Raw genomic sequence first — 24,143 nt, 5'->3', positions numbered from 1 at the left:
GGACTTAACTCTCTCGCTTGCTCAAAACCTTCTGTAACTTTTATCAGAAGATGGAACTATGAAGATGTTTTTTAGTGTACCATACTGAAGGTACTACCATTACAGTATATAATGTCAGTTGTGTATGATATTGTTATTTGAATGTAAATACCATTAGGGAATATATGTGCATATGTACTTTTAAAACTCAAATGTCCTAATGCTTTTTTTTGTAATACCATGGAGCTTTTCTCCCCAGGCCTCCATTGAAAATGGGCCACTAGCCCAGTGGACTTTCCCGGTCAACAAATGTCAATAAATAAATAAATAAATGTCAATGACATGAGAGCTCTTCTGTTAGTTCTTCAAGCATCTGATGGTGGCCAACATGTGGTTCAGCAAGTGACAGTCACGAGATCACATACAAGAGTAGTCAATATGCAACTCAGGTAGACTTCCTCCTAGGAAGGAAAGGGAACTGGGGTAGAATCAGTGAATGCAAAGTCATGCACATCGAAGTAGTCAGTCCACAGCATAAAGCACTGGTTGTCACAGTCAGCAGCAAGCAGTGGTCAGGGCAGGCTCTAAGATCAATGGAGAGTAGGCTGATGATCTGGAAGATGACTGAAGAGAAAATGGAAGACTCCACAATAAACAATGGGCTCTAGTACCTTCCAAAGAAGGGAAATAGGTGGAGTTGAGGAAGAAGAAGAATGGCAGTGCCTCAAAACAGCATGGGTGTGGACAATAGAACAGATATGTAGCAAAAGCAAGTGTGGAAATAAAGTACATAAGGAAAGTTAGCGGTGAGTCCATAAAAGTCATCTAAAGAAAGGAGTGCAGGAAAAAGTGGGAGATACAAAAGATGGACCAGGCTAAGAAGGAATACTGGTTTGCTAATAAATAGGCTATGAGACTAGTTGCAGTAGTGAAGAACAAAACCCCAAAGGCACTCTATCAGCTTCTGGAAAGTGACTGACTAGATGGTAGAAAGAAAATGTTTCAGGTTGCAAGGCAAAGACAGAAATCTAAAGAAGATAGTCATCAGCCACCCTTCATAAGGGATGCCAATAATAGCCTGCTTAGCAGTCCACAGAACATAAAAGATAGATGGAGGGAATACGTCTAGTAACTTCTGAATGAAGAAAACTCCACAGAAGCTGCACTGCCCCAGACACATCCCGTAAAAGAAGAAGAGCAGTCCACCTTAGAAGAAGAAAGTACATCACTAAGGAAAATGAAGTCAGGAAATGCAGCAGGGTCTGATGAAGTCATGGCAGATATGATCATACCTCCTAACCATACTGAATTACTCAGTTTCTACCGAGTTTTAGGGTCCAAATAATGGGGTGCCACAATTCCCGAGTGGCATTCCTTAATTTCCAAATTTCCCAGCTTTTTTAATTTTATTTTTTTCCAGCTTTTTGACCTGACGTCATCACATGCACGATGATGTCAGATCCATGAAATGGCCTGCCAGCCTGTCGGAATTGAGCTCAAGGGCTCAACAACATAACGTGCGTTCATTTCTGGTTTGCCACTAGGGAAATAGCTGGTGTAGCTGCAAGCAGGAATGGTGGTTCCTGGTGAGGCTGTTAACAGTTCTTTAAGTGAATGCCAGCTTTCAATGACAAAACAGAGTCGGCATCACACACAAATTCACACTAAGTAAAGTATCACGCCACTCTCTTCTAACATTATAATTATTCGTGCTCCCTTTTTTATGGCAATAATGCATGATGCTAAACAATTAAACTGGACAAGAAATAAAAGGAATACAAAGCAGCTCATAACCAAAACTGAATGAATACACAGTTTACAGAAGATGCAGGAAAACAGACAATCCAAGCAGGGTTTACTCTCTTACAAAATTGCTATTTGTAGAAATTTACTATTGCTGAACAGGTCTAGAAAAATAGCTGGGTCACTGATCTGTGTGAAGGCAACGTGACTACAGGCTTTCTGCAGCCACAACACTGAAGGGGCTAAGAAAGTATGTCATTAAAAATGAAAACAATAAGCACTTCATTTCTGCAGCTCGAACAGTCTGCATTCTGATTGGTCCATTCCCTTGTGGTAGCATAATAAATACCTCTGCAGTCCATTCCTGTTAACAGCCTCACCAGGAACCACCATTCACGCTTGCAGCTACACCAGTTAATTCCTCTCGCATCAAGCCATTAGTGCACGCACGTTATGTTGTTGAGCCCTTGAGCTGAATTCCGACAGGCTGGCAGGCCATTTCACGGAGCTGATGTCATCACCTTAAGGTTCTGTCTAGTACTCGGATTCACAGAGGTTCATAGGTTCATAGGTTCATAGGTAGGTACTAGGCTATCGGCCCTAGGGCCCATACAAGCCTAGCCAAAAAATGGACCCTGGCTTTCACCACCCAAGTAAACTATTTTCCTATGCCCCTGTTGAGCAGAGCAACAGAAGTGATCCCCGGGGTGAATTTCCCATTTCCCATCCAATCATCAAGATTTTTCTTGAAGAGTGCTAATGAGGAGCTCTGTTTGACATAGATAGGTAGTCTGTTCCAGAGTATGGGAAGTCTCTGGGACGTGAAGCTATCCCTCCAGCATGTTCTGTTCATTGTGGTGACAAGGTTAAGGTCCCTAGAGCATGTAGCTCAGAGGGATTGGGATTTCTTTAAGTGGAGCATGTCCAACAGCTCTGGGTTTGACATAGCTTTGCATGTTAGACAGAGATATGAGTAGGCGATATGCGATGGAGTAAAGCTGTAGTTTTTTGAGATGGTCTGCATAGGGCATTTGTTTGAGGCCAGTAATCCTCTTTGTGAGGTATTTCTGTGGTCTTTCCAGTTACATGAATACCCTGTCCTACACAGGACACCTTAAGGTCCTGTCTCTGTACATGGTCTCACACTGGTTACATGAACACCCTGTCCTACACAGGACACCTTAAGGTCCTATCTCTGTTCTCAGTCTCACACAGGTTACATGAATACCCTCTCCTACACAGATCACCTTAAGGTTCTATCTCTGTACTGAGATTCACAGAGGTTACATGAATACCCTGTCCTACACAGGACACCTTAATTTCCTGTCTCTGTGCTCAATGTCACACAGGTTACATGAGTACCCTATTCTACTCAGATCACCTTAAGATCTTATCTCTCTTCTCATTCTCTCACAGGTTACATGAATACCACATCCTATACAGATTGCCTTAAGGTCCTATCTCTGTAGGTTACTGAGTGGAGATTTATGCTTGGCATATAAGGCATCCTCAGATTCAGCTCTAATGAATCTCTTGCACATCCGCAAAAAAAAAAAACAACACCCAAAACACTATATCCAAGGCCGTGAGCTTTGCCTTCAACATGAAAAGAACATGCTGGAGAGACTGATATGTGTCTTAAAGGATCCCCTGCACTATGCAATAAGCTTCCCATCTACATGAAGCAGAGTCCATCCCTGACCCAGTTCAAACAAAACCTCAATCACTGGATGGGAAATATTCACTCCTGGTCTGGCCTCCATGTGTCTGATGGACAGAGGTTGATAGTAACTAAATTAATCCCAAACTAAAATCCCCCCGCACATAACCCTTAATTACCTCCTTGCTAACATATCCAACTATATAGGGTACAAAACTGGGTTGGTTTGCATGGCAAGGCTTATAAAAACCCTGGTGGTAATTAGCCTAGTATGAACCTATGAACCTATGGCTGCATGCCAAAGAAAGATTTATTTTCTATTATGGGCCTAGTTAGGAAGTAATAGAAGAAGACAATAACTTTCTTAGCAATTAGATGGGTTAAGTGGAAGGATATCCTAACAACAGTTGACACATGGCAGTCAAATGTGAGTTAATCATTTAGGAATGTTTCTGGATCTCTACTAATGGTTTCAGATTCCAGGAGGGTGTAATTTATGTGTTAGGTGCAGGGATGTTTTTGTTTCCCCAAAGAATACAACACTACATGTTTGCACTGATCTTGCGTCCATGGTCAGGACACCAGGGATTAGTACATTTTAAGTCATCTTGCAGGATATGGGTATCATTAGGAGATTTAATTACAGTGCTAGTGGAAAATGAAGTTATACCTTCATTGATAGAATTTATAAATACTAACACTACTGCATGCCAAAAAGTAATATGTACTATTATGATGAAAACAAAATAACCACAGGATAAAATTACTGAATAAAACTGAAATTCATAGAGAAAAACTGTTCACTGTTATATGATCGGTTTATATTCTTTGGCTGTTTAATGAATCTTAGTAATGTATACATTAAGAATTGATGTAGATAGTTATTCTTCATTTCATGTTAGTGTGGTTGTTCCTGTGTATAAAATTTCAATAGCAGTATTAAAAATAGACCCCGAGATTCATGAATGTGAATTTTCCATGCAGGGAACAGTGTAAGTGCTCCTGTATGGAAAATGGATGCTTTGTAATCCACGAACGCGCCGTTTTGATGTGCACGAGCACTCCTACACTATTCCTGCACGGACAACATGGCTTAATGCTAATTACCTCATTTGCTGGTAAAAGCATGCAAATGAGGTGAATTAGTGATCTAGGAAGCAGGCAGGCATCCCTGCAGGAACGGAGTAACCTGCAGAAATGTATTCAGTTACTAACCGAATACATTTCTGCAAATGACAAAACGGAGGCATGACAGCTCGAAAGAAAGCATGTATTCAATGGAGTAGGAATGCCCATAGCTAAATATATGGCTATTGGCATGATAAACAGTTGCAAAAGCATAAAAAATAATTTTTTTTGACTGCCCTTCATACTGGCGAGATGTATTTTCTTTGAATGTGGGTTTCAATGCTGTTTCAATGAATGTGAATTTCAAGGGCAGAAAAGTTTTATTGCTAAGTCTATTTTCATTGTGAGACTGCATTGCATTCTTTAGCAGATTTCTATTAGTATTTGTGCTGTAAAATGTAAAATAAAACTTTTAAATGAAATCCAAATCATCATAGAAGTAAAGCAGTATGCACATTACAGTGTTTATGGTAAATGTGGTGAAATAGCCAAGTCATGGTACATTGGAATAGCTGCAGGGGGGAGGCCCCATTCAACCATGATTTTGAAAGGAGGGGAAGGGCAGCAAACTCAGACAGTCCCGGCTGAACTATACCTCTTAACTGTCCAGATTTTTGCAGAATGAAGAGATTTTTGCTACTTATTTTTGGTTTGTTCCTCATAACATTTGTGGTTTTCTGGCAAATCATTTAGGAATTAAGTCACTAAATAATGACACACTGAGTTTCAGATTTCATAACCTTCAGAAAAATGCATGCTAAAGTAAGACCTGTTCTATCAACTGTCTCAGTTTATACAAGAGCAATTTTTAGTACTGTTTATATGTTCCCCCAATATATTTGGCCTTGTCCAGATTTATTGCATTAACAGGTTGAGAGGTACATGCAAATAAATTGCTTTATAGAATTAGGCATAGCCAAACCTCTCAACTGTCCCTGATTTTGGCTCAAAATGTTGCTCTTTCCCTAATGATCCCTCCACAAAATAGCAATTTTGGAAGAAAACATGGAGGGTTTATAATTAAGAAATAACTGTAATAATCTGTTATATTACTTTTATTTCAGAAATGCATGTAGATTCTTTTATTTTGTCAGCTGCTCAAGTTAGCAGTGTTAATATTAAAGTGTCCCTTCTTTGACAGGTTCCCAGCTGTCTTGTGTTGCTATTTTATATTTTTACATCACATTTTTGGTCCATTTTTCATAAAATTGTGTTTTTTTTGGCAAATTAGTGACAAATCACTAAAGCCTGAAGATAGAAAATAATGACAGACGTTTGAGTTTCAGATTTCATACCATTCAGAAAATTCATACTAATGCAAGACCTCTATTATCTTTCTAAGAGCAATATTTTAAAAATTGTCCTTATTTTTGGGCCTTTGTCCCATTTCTTTGTATGGCCTTGTCCAGATTTCTTGCTCTGAGGTTGTGAGGTATGACAGATGTGTCAGGGCCATCACAAGTCAGCTAGAGACATTTCAAACTGTGACATACTTGTTGCACCCCACTCCCCCATGTAGTGACTCTGGATGTGTCGAAGCAAGGCAAGGAGTAGTTATGCAGTGTAAATGTGCAGAGTATCCCCCCCATCCAAGGTAGACAGAAGTACTAGAGTGGCTTTTCATCTGTCCTTGATTTTTACAGAATGATCTAGTTTCTGTTATATTTTTTGTACTGTTGATTTATGCTTATTACTCAAAGTGCCTGTTGCTCTGTGTTTAACTAGCAATACTTTAATGGCCATCAGGAAAGCTTGGCTGAGATTGCAAGATTCAAGTAAGCTTTAATAAGCATACTGTTAAAGAATTGCTAACATTCAAAGTCTTTCTGTTGCCATGTAGAGAATACTTAACTAGATAATTTATAAGCCTTGGGTATTGAAATGCATATGCCAGTATTTGTAATAAAGGACAGGATTACATTATTTTAAGAGTCTCATTACACTTGGAGACTTCCAGTCATCTCTGCAGACTTTACTCGTAAACCGAATGCAAATCGCGTGGTCCATAACCTGTACAGTAATCCTTTTAAGCAATGTATCTTGAGCTTATTTCTTGTTTGCTTTTCATTTTTTACTTTGATCATGTTTTCCCCATGAAACAAGTAGATGTCAGGCAGCAGGTCTTTTTTTGGATAAGGAACATTTTTATAAGTGGGGACATCAGAGATTTCTACTTTCAGCATGTTACTTGGTACTTTAATAAAGCTGAATATAAATTCTAATTAGAACTGCAGTGCAAGAAGTGGTTTGAGTTGAGTGCTGCTTGTTTTTCTTATACTTGATTTTGACTGGCATTCCATTAATGTATTTAAAAAAAAAGTAATTTATTTTTTTCATGCCTCACAACCTTTTTTGTTTCCATCTAGATATTAAGCTGTCATGCAGCCAGTGCATTGAAATATTTTTATTCTTCTACACTTCATTTTGTCTTGATTGGACTCTCATAATGATGGTTTGGCACCCAGGGCAGTATATTTAGTTTTTATGGTTTTGAGCATAGCTCCTCCCCTTTCTAGTTGGCCGCACCCCTTCTCATTGACCCCACTCATTCAGCTGTCTCCTGCAGCCCCCCTTTGATTTGAAGTCACCAGCCGCCACTGGAAACAACCATGCTTTATATGTTGGATTTTTGAGGAAAAAAGTTCTCAGAGTACGTATTGTTAAATTAATAATGTCTGAGTTAACATTGAAATTGGAATTATTTATAAATTCCTCTTTTAATAACCAATTTATTTGGATGTCCCAAAAAGTTGATTGGGTTAAAAAATGTCCAAATATATATTTCCAATTGGCAGTGTAATAGGAATTTGACCATAAAATTATTGTTTTGGTGATAGAAGCAATCGAATATAGTTCTAAGTCTGGTAAACCAATACCTCCATTTACCCAATCTCTAATATGATTATTTAGTGCTATTCTAGGTTTATTAGGAAACCTTAAGAATTTTAATTAAAGAGTTGAATTTCTTTATAATGTTTTTAGGCGGAGGTACAGCTAGTGATTGCACTATGCATAGAATGTCTGGGAGAATAATCATGTTAATAATAGACAGCCTCTCATCCACAGTAAAGAAGTATTTATTCCAATTATTTATAAGTATTTCTATATTTTGCAGGCTAGTCTCATAATTGATATTTATTATATTTTTAATGTTTTCTGCAATAACTATCCCTAAATACTGTAACTGTTATTCTTGAACTAGATATTTAATAAATTCTTCTCATATATCTTTATTACCATAGTTTATAGGTAGAATTTTTGTCTTATTTTTATTAAAAGTAAGTCCTAATTTTCTTTGAAAATCTCCTATTAGGGTAAAAAAGTTAGGTCAATGGAATGTCATCAGCAAATAACTGAATTTTGACTATTAAATCTTTGCTTCTTGAAACTCATTTAATGTCAGAATGTGATCTTATAAGGTTAGTAAATGGTTCAATAACTAAAGTAAACAGTAAAGGTGAGAGAGAGCATCCTTGTTTAGTGCCTTTTGCAATTTTTATTGGTTCTGGAGTAAACAGACCTATTTTAATATATGAGTGGGAGTTGATATAGAAAAGGTTAATGAGCTGTATACATTTATGAGAAAAAATACTTCCTTCTAGTACTAATGAAAAATACTTCCAATTTACTGAATTGAAAGTGCAATTAATATCAAGCCTTGCTACTGTTAGCTTTCTTTTGTTTTATTGGGAAGATCAATCAGAGACATTATTCTTTTAATATTATCATATACATTTCTATTTAATATAAAACCTGTTTGATCACTGTCAATTGGGGAAGAAATTGTTTTAATCTGTCTATATGTATAGACATAAATAATTTATAATCAGCATTCAACAAAGAAATTGGTCTATATGACAGGCATTTTATTAGATCTTTATCTGTTTTTAATATTGAGGTGACGAGAAAATAACTCCAGGAGAGGGAATGGCTTCTAAGTTCTTAACCATATTTAAAACTTTAAGTAATATATTTAAAGGCTCTTTTGACATTAATTTATAAAATTCATGGATAATACCATCATTACCAGGAGCTTTATTTATTTTTAACTTTTTAATATGTGTCTTTAATTCAGAAATTGAAATAGGCTTATCTATAAAGTTAGTTTGATCTATATGTAGGTTTTTCTTAGTATATTTCTTTAAGACTTTTTTATTTTTTCATTGGGGTCTACTAATGTGTTATTTCCATTTATTCTAGTAAAATAGTCTCTAAATTATTTTAGTATATCTTCTAAATCTGAAACTCTCTTGCTTTTGGAAGGTGAATATATTTCTTTGATATGATTAGATTTATATATATTTTAGTTCTCATAGCTAATGTATGCATATACTTTGGATTAATTGTATGATTTATGATTCTTATTCTCTCCAGATTTCTAAGTGCTTACTTTTCAATTCATTTAACTGTTTTAACTTATCTACATTTGTATTTTGACCATTGAGTTGTAGCTTATCTATTGGCTCTTGTAAGTCTATCAAATATTTATCCCATTGTTTTTTTCTTAGAAGTATACCAAGATAATCTTCTGCCATATAAATATGTGTCTTGAGTGTTGCTAGAAATTAAATAGATTTCAATTTCTTTTTGAGAAATGCCTTAAACTCTTTTAAATTAGTTATATATGCAGGTATACATCTTATAGGATTTTTAAAGTTTTGTTTTAGTGTGAGTTGGAAGCTTATTGCATTATGATCAGAAAGCAGACATGTTACAGTCCTTAATCTATCTAAACTATTTTTTAGGTCGGTGGATATATATATATATATATATATATATATATATATATATATATATATATATATATACATATATATATATGTGTGTATATATATATATATATATATATATATATACATATATATATGTGTGTATATATATCTATATATATATATATATATATATATATATATATATATATATATATATATATATCCTATCAATTCTCACTTGTGTCCCATGCCTGTGAGAGTAGTGTGTGGAAAAAAGTGAACCTGGATCTGAATATTCTTGTATGTCCCTGACTTGCATTAAATTAATACATGTTTTAAGCTGTTTAGCAGTAGCAGAAAGTTTTCTTTTTTGTTTTGTGGAATTAGAATCTTCATCTTTTTTTATACAATTGAAATCTCCTGCTACTATAAGACTTGCCTTTTAAATAAATTCTGATTTGTTCCATTTGTTTCTTTACACTTCTTACTCCTATCCCAGTGTGTAATAGTTTTTATTAATTTCTAGTGTAACTGAACACATTAGGCCATTATCATCTTTATAGATATTGATTATTCTAGGTACTGGAGCAGTTGTTTTCCATAATATTGTTACACCTCTTGTGTGAGCTAGATAGCACAGTATACATTTTGGGGTTGAGTCTATCAATATCAAAATGCAATAAGTGGGTATCGTGTAAAAAAAAATAATCTGAGAATTAAACATTCTTAAGCATCTAAATAGATTCCCTCTCCTACAGCTATTATTTAGACCATTAATATTTAATGATATACAGTTTAAACAAGTCACAAAGTTAAGTCAATGAGTTTAAACATACTTTCCATAGAATTTAAATTGTATAATCACTCCTCTATATATTTAAAAATCATAAATGGTTATGGTAATTATTGACTAAAGTTATAGATGAAAAGATTATATGAAAGATTTTTACAGACACCCTGAACATTGAACTAACTCTTGTCAACTGTAAACATATTATTACAAAAACTTTCCCACCCCATATGGAGTCTAAAACTCTCTGCTTAGATGGTGATTCCATCCATGCATTTCCTTCCATCTCTTTCATAGAACTCTTGAAACCTAACAAGTTATATTATCATAGCAAGATCTATATGAATTGAGCATATGAACAAAGTAATTTAACCAGCAACTCATATATCTGTAATTGGTTGAGACAGCCATAACATTAAAGCAAGTAATATTTGTTTTTGTCAGTTTATCTTGAATATAGGTTACTTTTGTTAATATGACTGCCAATGTAGCATTAATCAGTTTGAATTGGTTTTTGTAGCTCAAGCTTTTCAAATATTTTCAACTTTTGTATATAAAGAAATACTGTATGAGAATAATGTCAGTTGCTAAGCTCTTATTACACAAGTATCATCAATGCATTGAAGTGTTAAAAAACAGATCTCTGGTATTATTATTAACAACACATCAATGAATGATTGTCCTTTGACACCATCAATAACTGTGTAACCCTTAAAAAAGCACTTCACCTCATCCATCTGCCAGCACAAGTGACAACCTTGCTTCTTCAATTTCAGTAGTAGTAGCAATTCTGATATTTAATATAGACTTATTATTCATTGTTGCCATCAGAATTTGTGTTCAACTCCGTAACCTTTGTTATTATTGTTTGTTAGACTGTGGTTTGATATTTGGGTATGGACCTACTAAACATTAGATTTGCAATAATTGCTTGTTCAGTGAAAAAAATATAGGTATTTTCTTCATATATGTCTTTTGTTATAAGTTTTATAAGTTGCCTAAAGAGTGCAATACTTAGTCTTTTCAGAGATAAAATATCTGACTGGACAATTGTCTTGATGCAAAATTTCAATAAACTTAATCACACCTCTTAAATATGCTGGATCATATAATAAAAGGCAAACACTCAATATGACCAGGTTTGTACACTGAAACAATAAGTAATGTATAGTGTTTGTAAGATCTATCATTTATTTCTGTTAGAGTATATTTAACAGTGAATAAAGGTTGAAAGTAATTCTGTTACAAATATGTAACATAAATAAGGTATAAAATAAAGCTTGCTTACATGTCAAAATAGAGTTTAGCAATATGTGATTAGCATCTATACTAAAATGACTGTGGCATGAAAAATAAGGAATCTGCTTAATGGACATGTTTCCTTACAGACTCAGCAAAATTGTAAAAAACAGGATGTGTGCATTTCACACTGTCACCAAGAAAGCTGATCTCTTACAGACTAGATAAGAATGTAAAAAAACAGGATGTGTGCATTTCACATTGTCACCAAGAAAGCTGATCTCTTACAGACTAGATAAGAATGCAGTAAAACAGGATGTGTGCATTTCACATTGCCAGTAAGAAAGTTAACCTGCTTTTGTGAAGAGTAGGCAACAGGAAAACAATCTGTGCGTGTTTCTATCATATGACATTGTTAAGCAAGGAAGTTTGAATGGTGTTTTTATAAAGTCAGCATTTGCACAAGAAAAGACAATACCAGTACAGGATGAAAACATATTTTTTCTGCAAACATCAGCAAACAGATGTTCTCATACAAAGTACAAAGTAGAGTTCCTCTTGTCCTGTGGTCTGAACAGTTTAAGGTCTTATCTAGAATGCAAGATACATTGCAACACATGCCTTTACAAAGGCCACTCCTTATCTGACCATGAAAACTTATAATATAAATGGCAATGTGTTGCTCCAATAAAGCTAACATAAATGCATATACTGTCTTTATTGCTCTACATTTTTGAAAAAAGGTAATGCAGTGGACTTGGAGGTTAGAGACGGGAATATTAGATCCTGCTAAAAATAACAACAGAGGTTGTAATTTTTAACTTTACATATTTTGCACAAATAATATCAACTGAATATTATTCACACTTACTTCTTAAACCTATCTCAACCTTGTTGCAATATGAAAAGCTGCAGTATGTAGGACAGGATGCCTTCAAGAATTCAGTCTTGTTCTAACTCAGAGCTGTACCATGCCCTCCCTCTCAAAAATGATGGTCAAATCATTGATTAATCTGAGAATAAAATAAGCACAGTTATGTTTAAAGAAGTGCTCTGTAAAGGTAATATATCTACATCATGTTTATTTTCTTCCTACTAGTTTCTTAATATGGTGTCAGCAGTGTTTTAATGTCTCTTACTTTGACTCACAATTGATTAGACATGTCACTCATTCAACTTGCAAACATTGTCATGAAAATGAAAATGCCTGGCAACATATCATCATTAGCTAATAAAATAAAAGTGGCTGAGGAAAGTGACAGTGTGATAGCCATATCTAATAGGGCACAGATATTACTGCCAGTTACTACATCATGCTCCCAGTGCAGTTTGTGAAAGCCCACCTCTTCAAAAATGCAACCTTTAAGAGTTTCAGTGACTTACCAAGAAGTTACAGATGCTATAAAGAAGTATATAAAGCTGTCCAATGATAGCTTCAGGAAAATTAACTTCTGTTTAACTCTGAAACACCTAAAACACAGTCAGCAAATAAATGTCTAATTGTGTATCATTTACCATCAAAAGTACAATCCGAACTAACTCTTTAATAAATTATCACAATATTAATAAAGAAATGGTAGTTCCTTACCTTGCTATAGTTCATTGAAGTTAACTGTACATTTGTGCTGTCTTATGGAGCCATTTTATTCGTTAATGCGATACGACCTATATTAACTTATCCATGCTTAAAACGATGACACAGTTTTGTTTTTATTAAGTTGTATTTAACTTAAATAGTTATGGTCAGTAAAATAATGTAGCCAGATAAGTGAAACAAGTTAGTTTTAACTGTAATCAAACCTTGTTGCCATAACTAAGGCAAACAAGAATGTTTCCAGCTCAAGGGTCACATCAATGCAGCCATCATCATGTAAACAGCAGCAGAGGCATTAACTTAATGAAATAAAAGCTTCTATCCTCTTGACTGTGGTGGAAACAAAATCTTTGAAAAGTACTTTATGGTAAGAGCAACATTTAATTTGCTCACTCTCTCCTCTCACCAATTCATTGTTGAGGACTGAACAGCAACCCAAATTAAAAAAACAAAATGAAGATGCAAGCCAAAGTAAAATGCACACATCACAACACACCATTGCCCAGGACCATCCCTGCACCACGGAAAACCACCAATTCCCAGTGCCCAAACCTAATTGACCTCAGACACAACCAGACAAACCTATATAATCAAAATATAATAAAAACAGTAAAAACCTGATTTATCAAGAGTTTGTCACACTCAGCTCCTCAGTAAAGATAGACCAGTCACAAAACAACACAAGTATATTCCTAATCAAAAATAATATTTTCCAGAGATGCTCAAAGAGAAACTGCACCATTCAACATTTTAAAAACACGACCATATCACTGCCAGTTAGTGAATGCTTATAAAGGAACATTAGAACAAACTAACTTTTCCAATTAAACACAAGAAGATATAAGATTATATATAACTATATGTGAAAAAAAAAGGAGACAATGCAGATTTTTATATACTCTCATATGCCCATATCTGGCTATATACAGATGTGTGCACTATTACACACATAAACTTGTGAACATAAAAATTAAATAAAAGAAGTACCTTTATGTATGATGTTAATCAATGTTTAAACTGAGATTCTACTTTGATTTGTATAATATAGGACTGATGAACTGTGTTAAATGGCAGACAATATCAGTTGTAAGACTAATAGTTAAAATGAAGAAAACAAGTTATTTTTCTTTTAATTTCTTCTTTTTTTCATTGACTTTCCAGTTATTTTACTCTGCTTTACTCCATTCCATATCCTCTGCCTTATCCAGTACACCTTCTAGTTTTAAAAATAATATGGCATTGTCTAGGTGCCAAAGGTTTTTGTTTCATCTGGAAGAAATATTTTCAGTCTATCTGGGAAAAGTAGGTGAAGTTTGATCTGACATTTTTTGAGTTTTTTATTAAAGGTAGAAAGCATTTTCTTTTAGACATCACCCCAGATGAAAATTCATTATCAAACCTTATTGTTTGGTCCTGAATTTTTATGAGAGACTTTGTCCAAGCTGTCCTTATGATTAGATTTTTATCTTGTGTAGAAAAAAAATCTTACAATAGTAGATCTTGTATTTGACTTCTTTAAGGAGGAAACTGCAGCAGATAAAGACCTATGCACTCTCTCAATGCCAAATGGCATAGCTTCTGAGCGAGCAAAGGCTTTAGGAAGCCAAGATGTTAAAAAATGTCATGTTGTCATTTTCAATGCCTTCAGGTAATCCAGAAATTCTAATGGTGTTTCTGCAGGATCTATTCTCTAGATCAATATATCTTTTCTAATAGCAAAGTGTTTTGCTTCAGTAAAAATTCCAAATTATGTTCATCTTCAGATAGTCTTCCTTCAAAGTCATTTAAGACATCTTCTATCCCTGAAATCTGAGTTTTTGTTGATTTAATATTTCTTGTATCTGCTCCATTTGTCTAGAACAACTTTCCTTGAAATTTTCTATTTTGCTGTTCAGGGACAGTTACTTGACTCAAGTAATTGTTGTTTTTACTTGAATTTAATTTTTATTTGATTCTGTGTGGACTTAATATCTAGTAGTGGTGTATTCCATAACATGGTAATTGAGTAGTAATAAAGAAATTGTCCTGCAGTTTTATTTGGCTTATATAGAGTTAATAATTGTTTATCTTCAGGGCTCAGTTGGGAGTATAGATTTGAATTACACAATTTATGGAAGGGCAGTTTTCTAAATTACAGATTATTTTATGGGCCATGGTTACTTGCTGGTAGATGAGTTGTTTGGATAGATTCAGCCAATTAAGGAAAGTAAGAACAAAACAATGATGTTTTTGGAATGGCAGGCCTGCTGCAAATTTGGCAGTTTTATTATTATAACAGGATTCCAGTTTATTTGTTACTGTGATTTGGAGGTTGGTTAGTACAGAGGTACCATATAGTAAGGAGGGTAGGAGGTATGTGGTTGCTAGTGTTCTTTTAGTGATTTGGTTAATGAAAGTTTTGTGCCTATATAACATTCCCAGTTTTTGGTGTGTGTATTTTTTGATGGTATGGTAATGTTGGAAAAAAATATGAAATAACCAAAAATACCCAAATACTTCTACATGCAAACTGGAACAAGGTACTGAAAAAGAAAATGCTAAACTTCAAAGCAAAGTGAGGAAATTTACCTATCAGCAGGGGACTGTAAATAAAAGGAGGACACAGAGGATGGTGTTAGATTTTCCTGTAATGCAAGCGACAATCCCCCAATCTTGTGACATCTGAGCCCTGAGTGGAAAAGCTTCCTGAATGTAAACAATAGGCTTGTGTGACTTAACAACACAGAAAAACAAATGAGGCAGTGGAAAAGTTTGGAACGCTACCTTTAAAGCAGATGAGGCAGGAAGAGCTTTTTTACCAAATCCAACTTCACTGCACATTTTCGCATTTAACTTGAGACCATTTTCAGTACACAGTATATGTGTATATTCTACTCCTTGTTGGAGATGTTTAGTTCCATTTTATTTATTTATTTTACATTTGTTTACAGGGAATGTCTGACTGGGTCTTAGCCCATTTACAGCTGAGGCCCAAGGAGAAAAGCTCCACATAGAAAGAAATTAACTGAATACCTCTGCAGTCAGGTTTACAAAACTTGTACATTTCTACATATACCAATGGTCAAGTTTCAAGAAGTTACACATGATTCATGCTCACACATTCAGATCCTATTAATGAGGACTAATAATTTGATGTCTTGCAGACTTAGAGTCATGACATATTATGAACTTTGGAGGCTCGATGAAGGTCATATTATAGCTATGAACCTATGAGCTAATTTTACAGAGAGAAATAGGAGACCAGGTAGATGGCCTCATCAGCCTGGAGTACTACAAGAGCACTGCCATGAGTTGGTTACATGGGCTTTGAGTAGTTGTTTAAATTGGTTGGTTTTGAGGTTATATATAATTGTAGTGGGAAGTGCATTCCAGGCTTTAGTGACCAGAGATGAATATAAGGAATCACCGGAAGTATTATTAGATTTAGTAACCTGAAGCAGTGATTTATTTGATGAACGAAGAGTACGATTGCAAGAATAGGGGGGTGAATAATGTTTATAAGAGTTGGTATATTCTCAGACTGGTAGAGTAGTTTATGGGCTATGGTTAACTGGGTGCATGTAAGGAGGTGGGGTAGCTGTAACCAGAAAAGTCTTTTTAAAGCATGACAGTGATGACTCTTATATGAAGAGTCTGTAGCAAATGTAACAATTTTTATTATAGCATGCTTCTAATTTGTTTGATCTTTTGATATTAGTCAGTATGGGCAATGTTTAGAGTAGAGCTGATAAAAGGTTGATTCTGGCTACTGCTACTCTGGTGATAGGGGTAAGAATTTTTTTGTCTCGGTATGGAGGTCCCATTTTTTTGTGTGTGTTTTTTTAATAGTTTGAGCTGTATAAATGTCAAAACTCATATCTATTATGACTAATAATTTTGTTTGTAAGTCAGGTGCAATTTTTGTATTATTGCTAGCAGTGATATGGATGTTGAGTGGGAGATTAGAGGGTCAGCTGGAATGAAAGATCATTAGCTTGGTTTGTTGGGGTTAAGTATAAGCTGTGATCTGTTAATCATGTTAACAACTGGTGGCCAGATACACAAAACATACACACACACACACACACACACACACACACACACACACACACACACACACACACACACACACCTGCTTACTATAAATGTAGCAAGGAGTTACTACAGTTTATACTCTGCACTAAGGACTACAGCACACAGGTTTCAGATTAAAAAGTACATGGATATATACTTTTAAACTTTAGCAAACTTGCTACTTTTAGGGTCACATATGAAACACTACAACACTCAGATTTGACTGCAAGTGTAATACTGGCTTTCAAAAGCTGGTATGCATTAAGGAGCAATAAGGGTTGACCAGTTGTGCCCCCCCCAACACATTGTACCCATGGCAGTTACCCCTTTTGCCCTTTCAATAGCTTTTTTTGTCTGAGTGACTTTCAGGTGCAGTTTTCAAACTCTGCACCCTCACACCTCCCAGAGAAAATATTAGTCTTCTGCTTCATTAGGCAACATGAATAGTATTTACACAAGAAATAAAATGTACAAAAAAAAATAACTAAATAAGTACAAATGAGGAGGGTGAGTCTTTGAACCCTCTATCCTTGCCACAGCAATTAGTAGCACTAACCCACTGATGTAATTAATATGTTTATGTTGTGACGATTCTTGTACAATATAATAAGGATCTTGTTAATTAGGACTGCAAAATTTCAGTAGCAATGAAGAAGACGGGCAGAGTATATCACTAGGAAACAGTAGGAGTGTCCTGTAAATCAGAGGCATTTGAGAGGGATGGAGATGTGTCTCTGCATGGGGCAGGGAGTCTTCAGGACAAAGTCAGGTGGAACACTATCTGAAATCAGGGAGAATTTTTGAAATGTGACTGAATCACTAAAAAAGTTATTAGAGCAACAGACCTAAAGTTGCAGCAAACTTTCTGCTCAATAAGAAATGTGAAACTATGTCTGACATGATTAACTGACTTTAGTCACCCATGCAGAGGAGGAAAAATGATGGAGACATCGGGGACATTCTGACAGCTAAGGAGCAGGTATTAGGTATGTAGTGTAAGCACAGCCATGTGCACTAATGTGTGTGTGTGTGTGTGTGTGTGTGTGTGTGTGTGTGTGTGTGTGTGTGTGTGTGTGTGTGTGTGTCAGACAGAGAATACGGGGAGCCTGTAATAACATGATGTGAATTCCTGAAGAGTACTCCGGGAAATAACATTTTTCTCTAAGGAGTTAATGGTTTTCAGTAGTGCAGTTTGTAGTTCTTTCAGGTCTTCCTCACTCATTTCTAGGTGTCAGAGCTGTTAGTCCACCCACTTATACATAAGTGCTTACCAGTAAGCAGGACAGGACCGTGTTAACCTGCAGTACTACTTGTTTCTCTTGGGCACCCTGCATCTATTTTGATGGCAGGATTCTGTATAAACTGGATCTCCTACATTAAGCTCATTACACAGTTCCAGTATTCTGCTTATCGTGACTTATTGTGGAGAGCTAGGCATAACATTTACTGTGATAAGCATTAAACAAGAGGCATAAAATGAGGGACAAGAATCATCATTTCAGATGGCTGGGTGACTCCTAATAACCAAGTGTAACAGCATTTCTAACAAACAGAATTTTTTTCTTGATTCTTTGCAATTTTACAATACATGGAAAGTTTGCAATCTTGGCTTTCATGTGAAAGGAATGTGGTTGGTAGATGTGGGTATTAACAGCTAAGTAAAATTATGTGCTTTGTACATTAGACAGCAAATTCAGTCTCTCAACCTTCTGCAGTAGCACTCAGCATGAACGAGTCTAACCTCAGAAATATATTCATAGATGATTCTTTTTATACCAGATGCAAGCAATATTCCCAACATTTTTGTAAACAGGCCACCATGTGCTATAAACTAGCTGTGTGATGAGTTTCAGTATAACTCCTCGGAAATATTGATGAGAATCATGTGAATTTGTCAAATTCACTTTTAATGAAAATAAATTGGTTGAAAAAAATGCCAAACCAACATTCAACCTACCTTGGAGGTATTTTTTATTTTTTTTGCAGAGGATAAACACCACCTCAAACACACACACATATCTATGTATATATGTATATATATATATATATATATATATATATATATATATATATATATATATAGGTTCATACATTAGTACTAGGTTAACTGAACTTTTGGGCCATTTTAAGCTAGCAAATTAAACCATGCAAGAATAAAACCCTGCACCTTGTGTCTAGTTCAATGTTGCACAACACTGGAGAAAAGAGGGCACTCCGCTGTTTATAGAAGTTGCCTTAGTCTATTAGCATTCATAGAAATAGCTAGCAATAGACTTACATGCTCCGGTGTTGATGTAGTAAATGAAGGGCAGTTATTGAATTCCAGAACTGAAAAAAAGAATATAGAGGATTATGAGTGGGTCTGAGATATTAACTGCCTTATTATGTGTTTCATAACATGGGCACCAATAAATTCATCTTGCAAGTGAAGTGAATCTTATCATCCATGTTGAGAACATATAATAAAGCAGTTATGATCATTGACCCACTCATAATTCTTTGTAGTGCATAGAGATTTAGCTTCTTCAAGCACTACAAATTAAGCAAAATCAAGATAAAAAAATGCTATGTGTTTTTCTGGTTTTGAAAACCAGGAAAGCAGTGTGTGTGTGTGTGTGTGTGGTGGGGGGGGGGTGTTGATGTCTATATATATTCCCTGTCTAAGGGAAGCAGTTTAATTCAAAATGCTTTGTGTACGTCACAGACAGCAGGCAGAAACAGGAGTTGAAATTAAGCTCTCTCATGTCCTGCTGCAGCTGTTTTTTGGTCAATATTGTCAGTTGTAGTGCTGATCTGACCTTAACAATACTCAGAGAGGTGCTTAACAGTTGTTAAGCACCTCTCTAAGCATTGTTAATGCCAGTCTTGTGCTAAACTTTGCAGATTTGCAGCCATATCACCTAACTTTGCAGATTTACAGCCATATTACCTAACTTTGTAGATTTATAGCCATATCACCTAACTTTGCATATTTATAGCCATATTACCTAACTTTTCAGATTTACAGCCATATCACCTAACTTTGCAGATTTACAGCCATATTACCTAACTTTGCAGATTTACAACCATATCACCTAACTTTGTAGATTTACAGTCATATCACCTAACTTTGCAGATTTACACCCATATTACTTAACTTTGCAGATTTACAGTCACATCACCTAACTTTGCAGATTTACACCCATATTACCTAACCTTGCAGATTTACAGCCATACCACCTAACTGTAGATAGCCATACTACCTAACTTTGCAGATTTACAGCCATATTACCTAACTTTGCAGACTGATCTTGCCTTAACCTTTTGTGCTTCAGCAATGTAATAAGAACTGTTCCACACTGATCATTTAAGCAATTGCAATTTTCAGCAGTGGCTTCCATCAGTGATCTTTAGACAATCTGAGCATTTTTTCTAGTCGATATTTTCTTTTTGTTTTTATGATTACACACCTTTACACGCGCAGCTCTGCTTTTACATCTCTCTGTAATGCTTGCCTTTTTAATGTCCCCTTCTGATATTCATACCTCTCAACTTTGTAGAACAAGAAATACAAACAAGGTCAAAATAATAGGGGGATAAAGGGCCAAAAAATAGGGACACATTTTAAACGTTGATCTTAAAAACTTAGAAACTTGCTAGAATAACAGATTTTGTGTTTCCCTGGATTTTTTGAAGGATGTGAAATCTGAAATGCCTATGTCTGTCGTTATTTAGTGACCTCCACTTGTTTTTCAGCCCTCACAATTAACGCATTGTGAGCCTACTTTCCTTGGTGAATTTTATCCTCACTGATTTGTCAGAAAATCACACATTCTGTGAGGAACATACCAAAAATAAGAGAGAAAATCTGGACATTCTGCAAAAATCTGGACCGTTAAGAGGCATACTCATATTCATTATTAAGCCTGTATAAGGAGATAATATTTTACTTACATACATCAGGCTCTAGGACTTCTTGGAAAGAATATGGCTTCTGTCTGCACTATTTAAAGATGTAAACCATGATTTATTATGATTGTGCAACCCTCATAATATCAAACAATAACATACTTAAAAATCATTTATAATTTTACTACTGTACAAAGGCAGAATATAAAGCAAATTAAATTATTTTCCAAGCATGTTTTATAAAAATGAAGGTGTATTAAAACAAAAGCTTTTATAACATAGGCTTAACAGAAGTTTAACTTGAAGGAAAACAGCTGGTGTATACTTTTTATCAACACTGGCTTAACTCTTAGTAAAGTTTTTGTTGTGTTTGCTAGCTGTCTAACGCATTCTTTAAGTTTGCAAGAGAAAAATGTAACACTTTCAAAATTTTTGATGTTTTCACTGTGAAATATTTCACAAAGTTTGTGGGAAACAAATCCCTAGCATTACTAGGTCCTCAGTCTCTAAACTTTCCCATGAATAAAACAATTGCAGTTAGTTCTACAATGATTTTATTTGCATGTAAAGAATGTCTTTAACATCATGAAACAAATACAACTTTTGAGAGCTGCATTATTAGTATATAGTAATGAATTTCCTCCTGCTTATATCTGTGGTGAACACACAACCTAGCTAAGAGTGAAATGCATCATCTCTCTATATAATGGTTTCTTGTTATATGTCACGGTGAGAGAAAATTCTATGAATGCAGACACTTAATTAGAAGTGTCTTTATCTTTTGCTGTATGAGAAAATGGGCTTTTTTGGGCATTAACCCTCAGCTTGCTAAGGCAGTTTTTTTGTGACCCTTTCTTTAAACCAGAGTGACAGTGCAATAATGGAAGTACTGTTCTTGATGTTATCACTAACAAATGATACTTCCTATCTGTATCTGTATTTCAAACCATAACACCTTATTTCTGTAGTACAGTTACGTGATACTACTGATATGCCTGTCATAGTGCTACCTTGTACAGAAAACCATGAAGTATGCAAATCCTATAAAAGTAACCGCAACAGCACCTTATTGGACTTGTTACTTAGAGCACATTTACATCTTATGATTCTTGTCTGAGTAAGTGTGCATCTTGCAGCACATAAATATCAATGCACCATCCTAAAAACATACCTTCAAAATGTTCTTTTTCAAAGCTAAATTTTGTTTAAACTGAACTGGTATCCCTCTTTCAAAGAAACTCAATCTTCCAACTACTATTCATTAAAATTTTAATTGAATAAACCTGCATAATAAAGCAATAGAAATTAAATAACATTTTGATCCTGTAGGGTTACCTTAATCCAACAGCAGTTCGCTGAGATGTTCCGATACCTGAGCAGCTTTTCTCGAATGATGATTTTTTTTAGTGTGTCCAGCCTGTTATAAAGGTCAGCTGATACGCTCTTGACATTCTTCTGCACAGATGCAGACACTTATCTTGAACTGCTTCACTTCTTTGTTTTCACTTTTAACCCCTCCCCAAAACTTTTTTTTTTTTCAGATCATTCTGCTTTCTTGGCATGAAGTGTTTTTTTCTGAGACTGTGTGTGTGTGTGTGTGTGTGTGTGTGTGTGTGTGTGTGTGTGTGTGTGTGTGTGTGTGTGTGTGTGTGTGTGTATGTGTGTGTGTGTGTGTGAGTTTTGGGAAGAATGCTCTGGGCAAACTTATTTTATATGATGTCTCATACCGTAACATCAACACTACTAGATAGTTTGCTTCAAAAATGGCAGAACTGACATGATCCCCTAAATGAGCACATGTTAAGATTAATAATGACAAGAATGTTGTTATTCTTTCATATCTTTTTAATATTTAAGACAAGTGGTGCGTTGCCTCAAACCTGACTAGCACCATTTATCAGAAGTAAGTTATATTCCTTTATATGTTGCCAAATGTAGTTGACTAAGGATTGTTTATTACTAACATTTATATCATTTTTTGTAGAGAAACTTAATTACAACATATGGCATACTCTGTCAAATAGTTTATACTAAATTATATTAGTTTTATTTAGGTTTACAATTTTAATGATGTATAAAAGTTTAACAACGTACCTATAATAAGTCAAATTGTTCGTCAGTGTCAGTCTGACCTTATGGAATGTCCAATACATTCCTTTAAAGTTTCTGTCTCATTCACTAAATATGGTTCATTTTATGACAGTAAAGTAAAGCATAATTAAAGGCAACTGTAATAATGATATTAAATGCTTGTTGTTATTATTTTTTCAAACTGCTTAATTTCTGCTCTCTATCATACTTTGCCATTCTTCAGTTCTCCTGGGTCTCTGTTTTCTTTCCCTGTTGCTTGAACATTTAACACCCTGATAATCCACTTCTTATATGCTCCTGTACTCTTTGTCCTTTCCATTTACACACTGCCTCATGTCTCCTAAATGATGTTTGCATCCAAAACAGAAATGCCTTCTTTATACACCTAACAATGCTAAACAACACATTGGACTTCTTTGCCCTAATTTCTGTTAATATCCATCCACATCACAATCTAATACATTTTTTAGACTTCATATTTTCTTCACTGATGGCATTTCTCTGATTTTGCCTCCTATACTTGCTTTTTCCTGAAGTACACAATAACTGACTAATAGCAAGGATTCTAGGTTAATCTTACCCAGAGACCTCTCGCTCTGCATCTTAAGGTTATCCACACCAGTCATGGCATAATCTGTTCTGATCAAAACACTCAACTGCCTTCAATTAACATTTTGTCAGTGATGATTTTATGACACTTTCAACCCCCAGATTTCTATTTTTATCATGACCTTCCTAATCTACATCATGGCTTCCTTGAACTCTGGTGTGTGCAGCCCTCTTCCTCTATTCACTGTTATGCTGCCATTTAATTGATTTTCAAACCCATACAGGCTTACACTCTTCTCCAGTATCTGGCTTACAAATTTCCCATCCACATCATCAGTCACTAATCTTATTCCCCTATGTAAAATGCATCAAAATGCAGATACTCAAATTACATATCTCAGCTCTCCCTTAAAAGCTTATAGTTCTCATTTTTATGGTTGCTTTTTAGTTATGATCTGTGGTGACATTAAATCTACCTTTCACACATGAACACCTATAGTATCTGAAATGAATAACACTTCCTTGAAGATAGTTTAGATCTACACAAAATGTAGTTTGCGCTCTTGTTGCATATATGTTTAACAATTCATTTATTCAAACAAAAATTCACATATTCAACAATACAACAGCAGTTGTATTGCATCCACTTCAGCAGTACGGTAAGCAATGCAACAGTAAACACTAACCAACTTATGTAGCAGTTTTAGGACAGACCAC

The 24,143-nt window shown here is 35.0% G+C and overlaps 1 protein-coding gene across 1 annotated transcript in view; it reads right to left on the bottom strand.

The window, feature by feature from the left end:
* LOC122794802 (1-phosphatidylinositol phosphodiesterase-like) overlaps nucleotides 1–22,250 on the bottom strand; it is a 60,141-nt gene extending 37,891 nt beyond the window's left edge. The window contains exon 1 of the mRNA XM_044063416.1: nucleotides 22,122–22,250. The gene's annotated coding sequence lies outside the window, so the exon portion shown is untranslated. The remainder of the gene's footprint in view (nucleotides 1–22,121) is intronic.
* Nucleotides 22,251–24,143: the final 1,893 nt, after the last annotated feature.

Source organism: Protopterus annectens, chromosome 2.part1 (assembly GCF_019279795.1).
Source record: "Protopterus annectens isolate FY-2018-M chromosome 2.part1, PAN1.0, whole genome shotgun sequence".
In the NCBI taxonomy this organism is placed as follows: Eukaryota; Metazoa; Chordata; order Ceratodontiformes; family Protopteridae; genus Protopterus; species Protopterus annectens.
The sequence above is the reverse complement of the archived record's forward strand: the minus strand, read 5'-3'. Positions and strand labels throughout refer to the sequence as shown.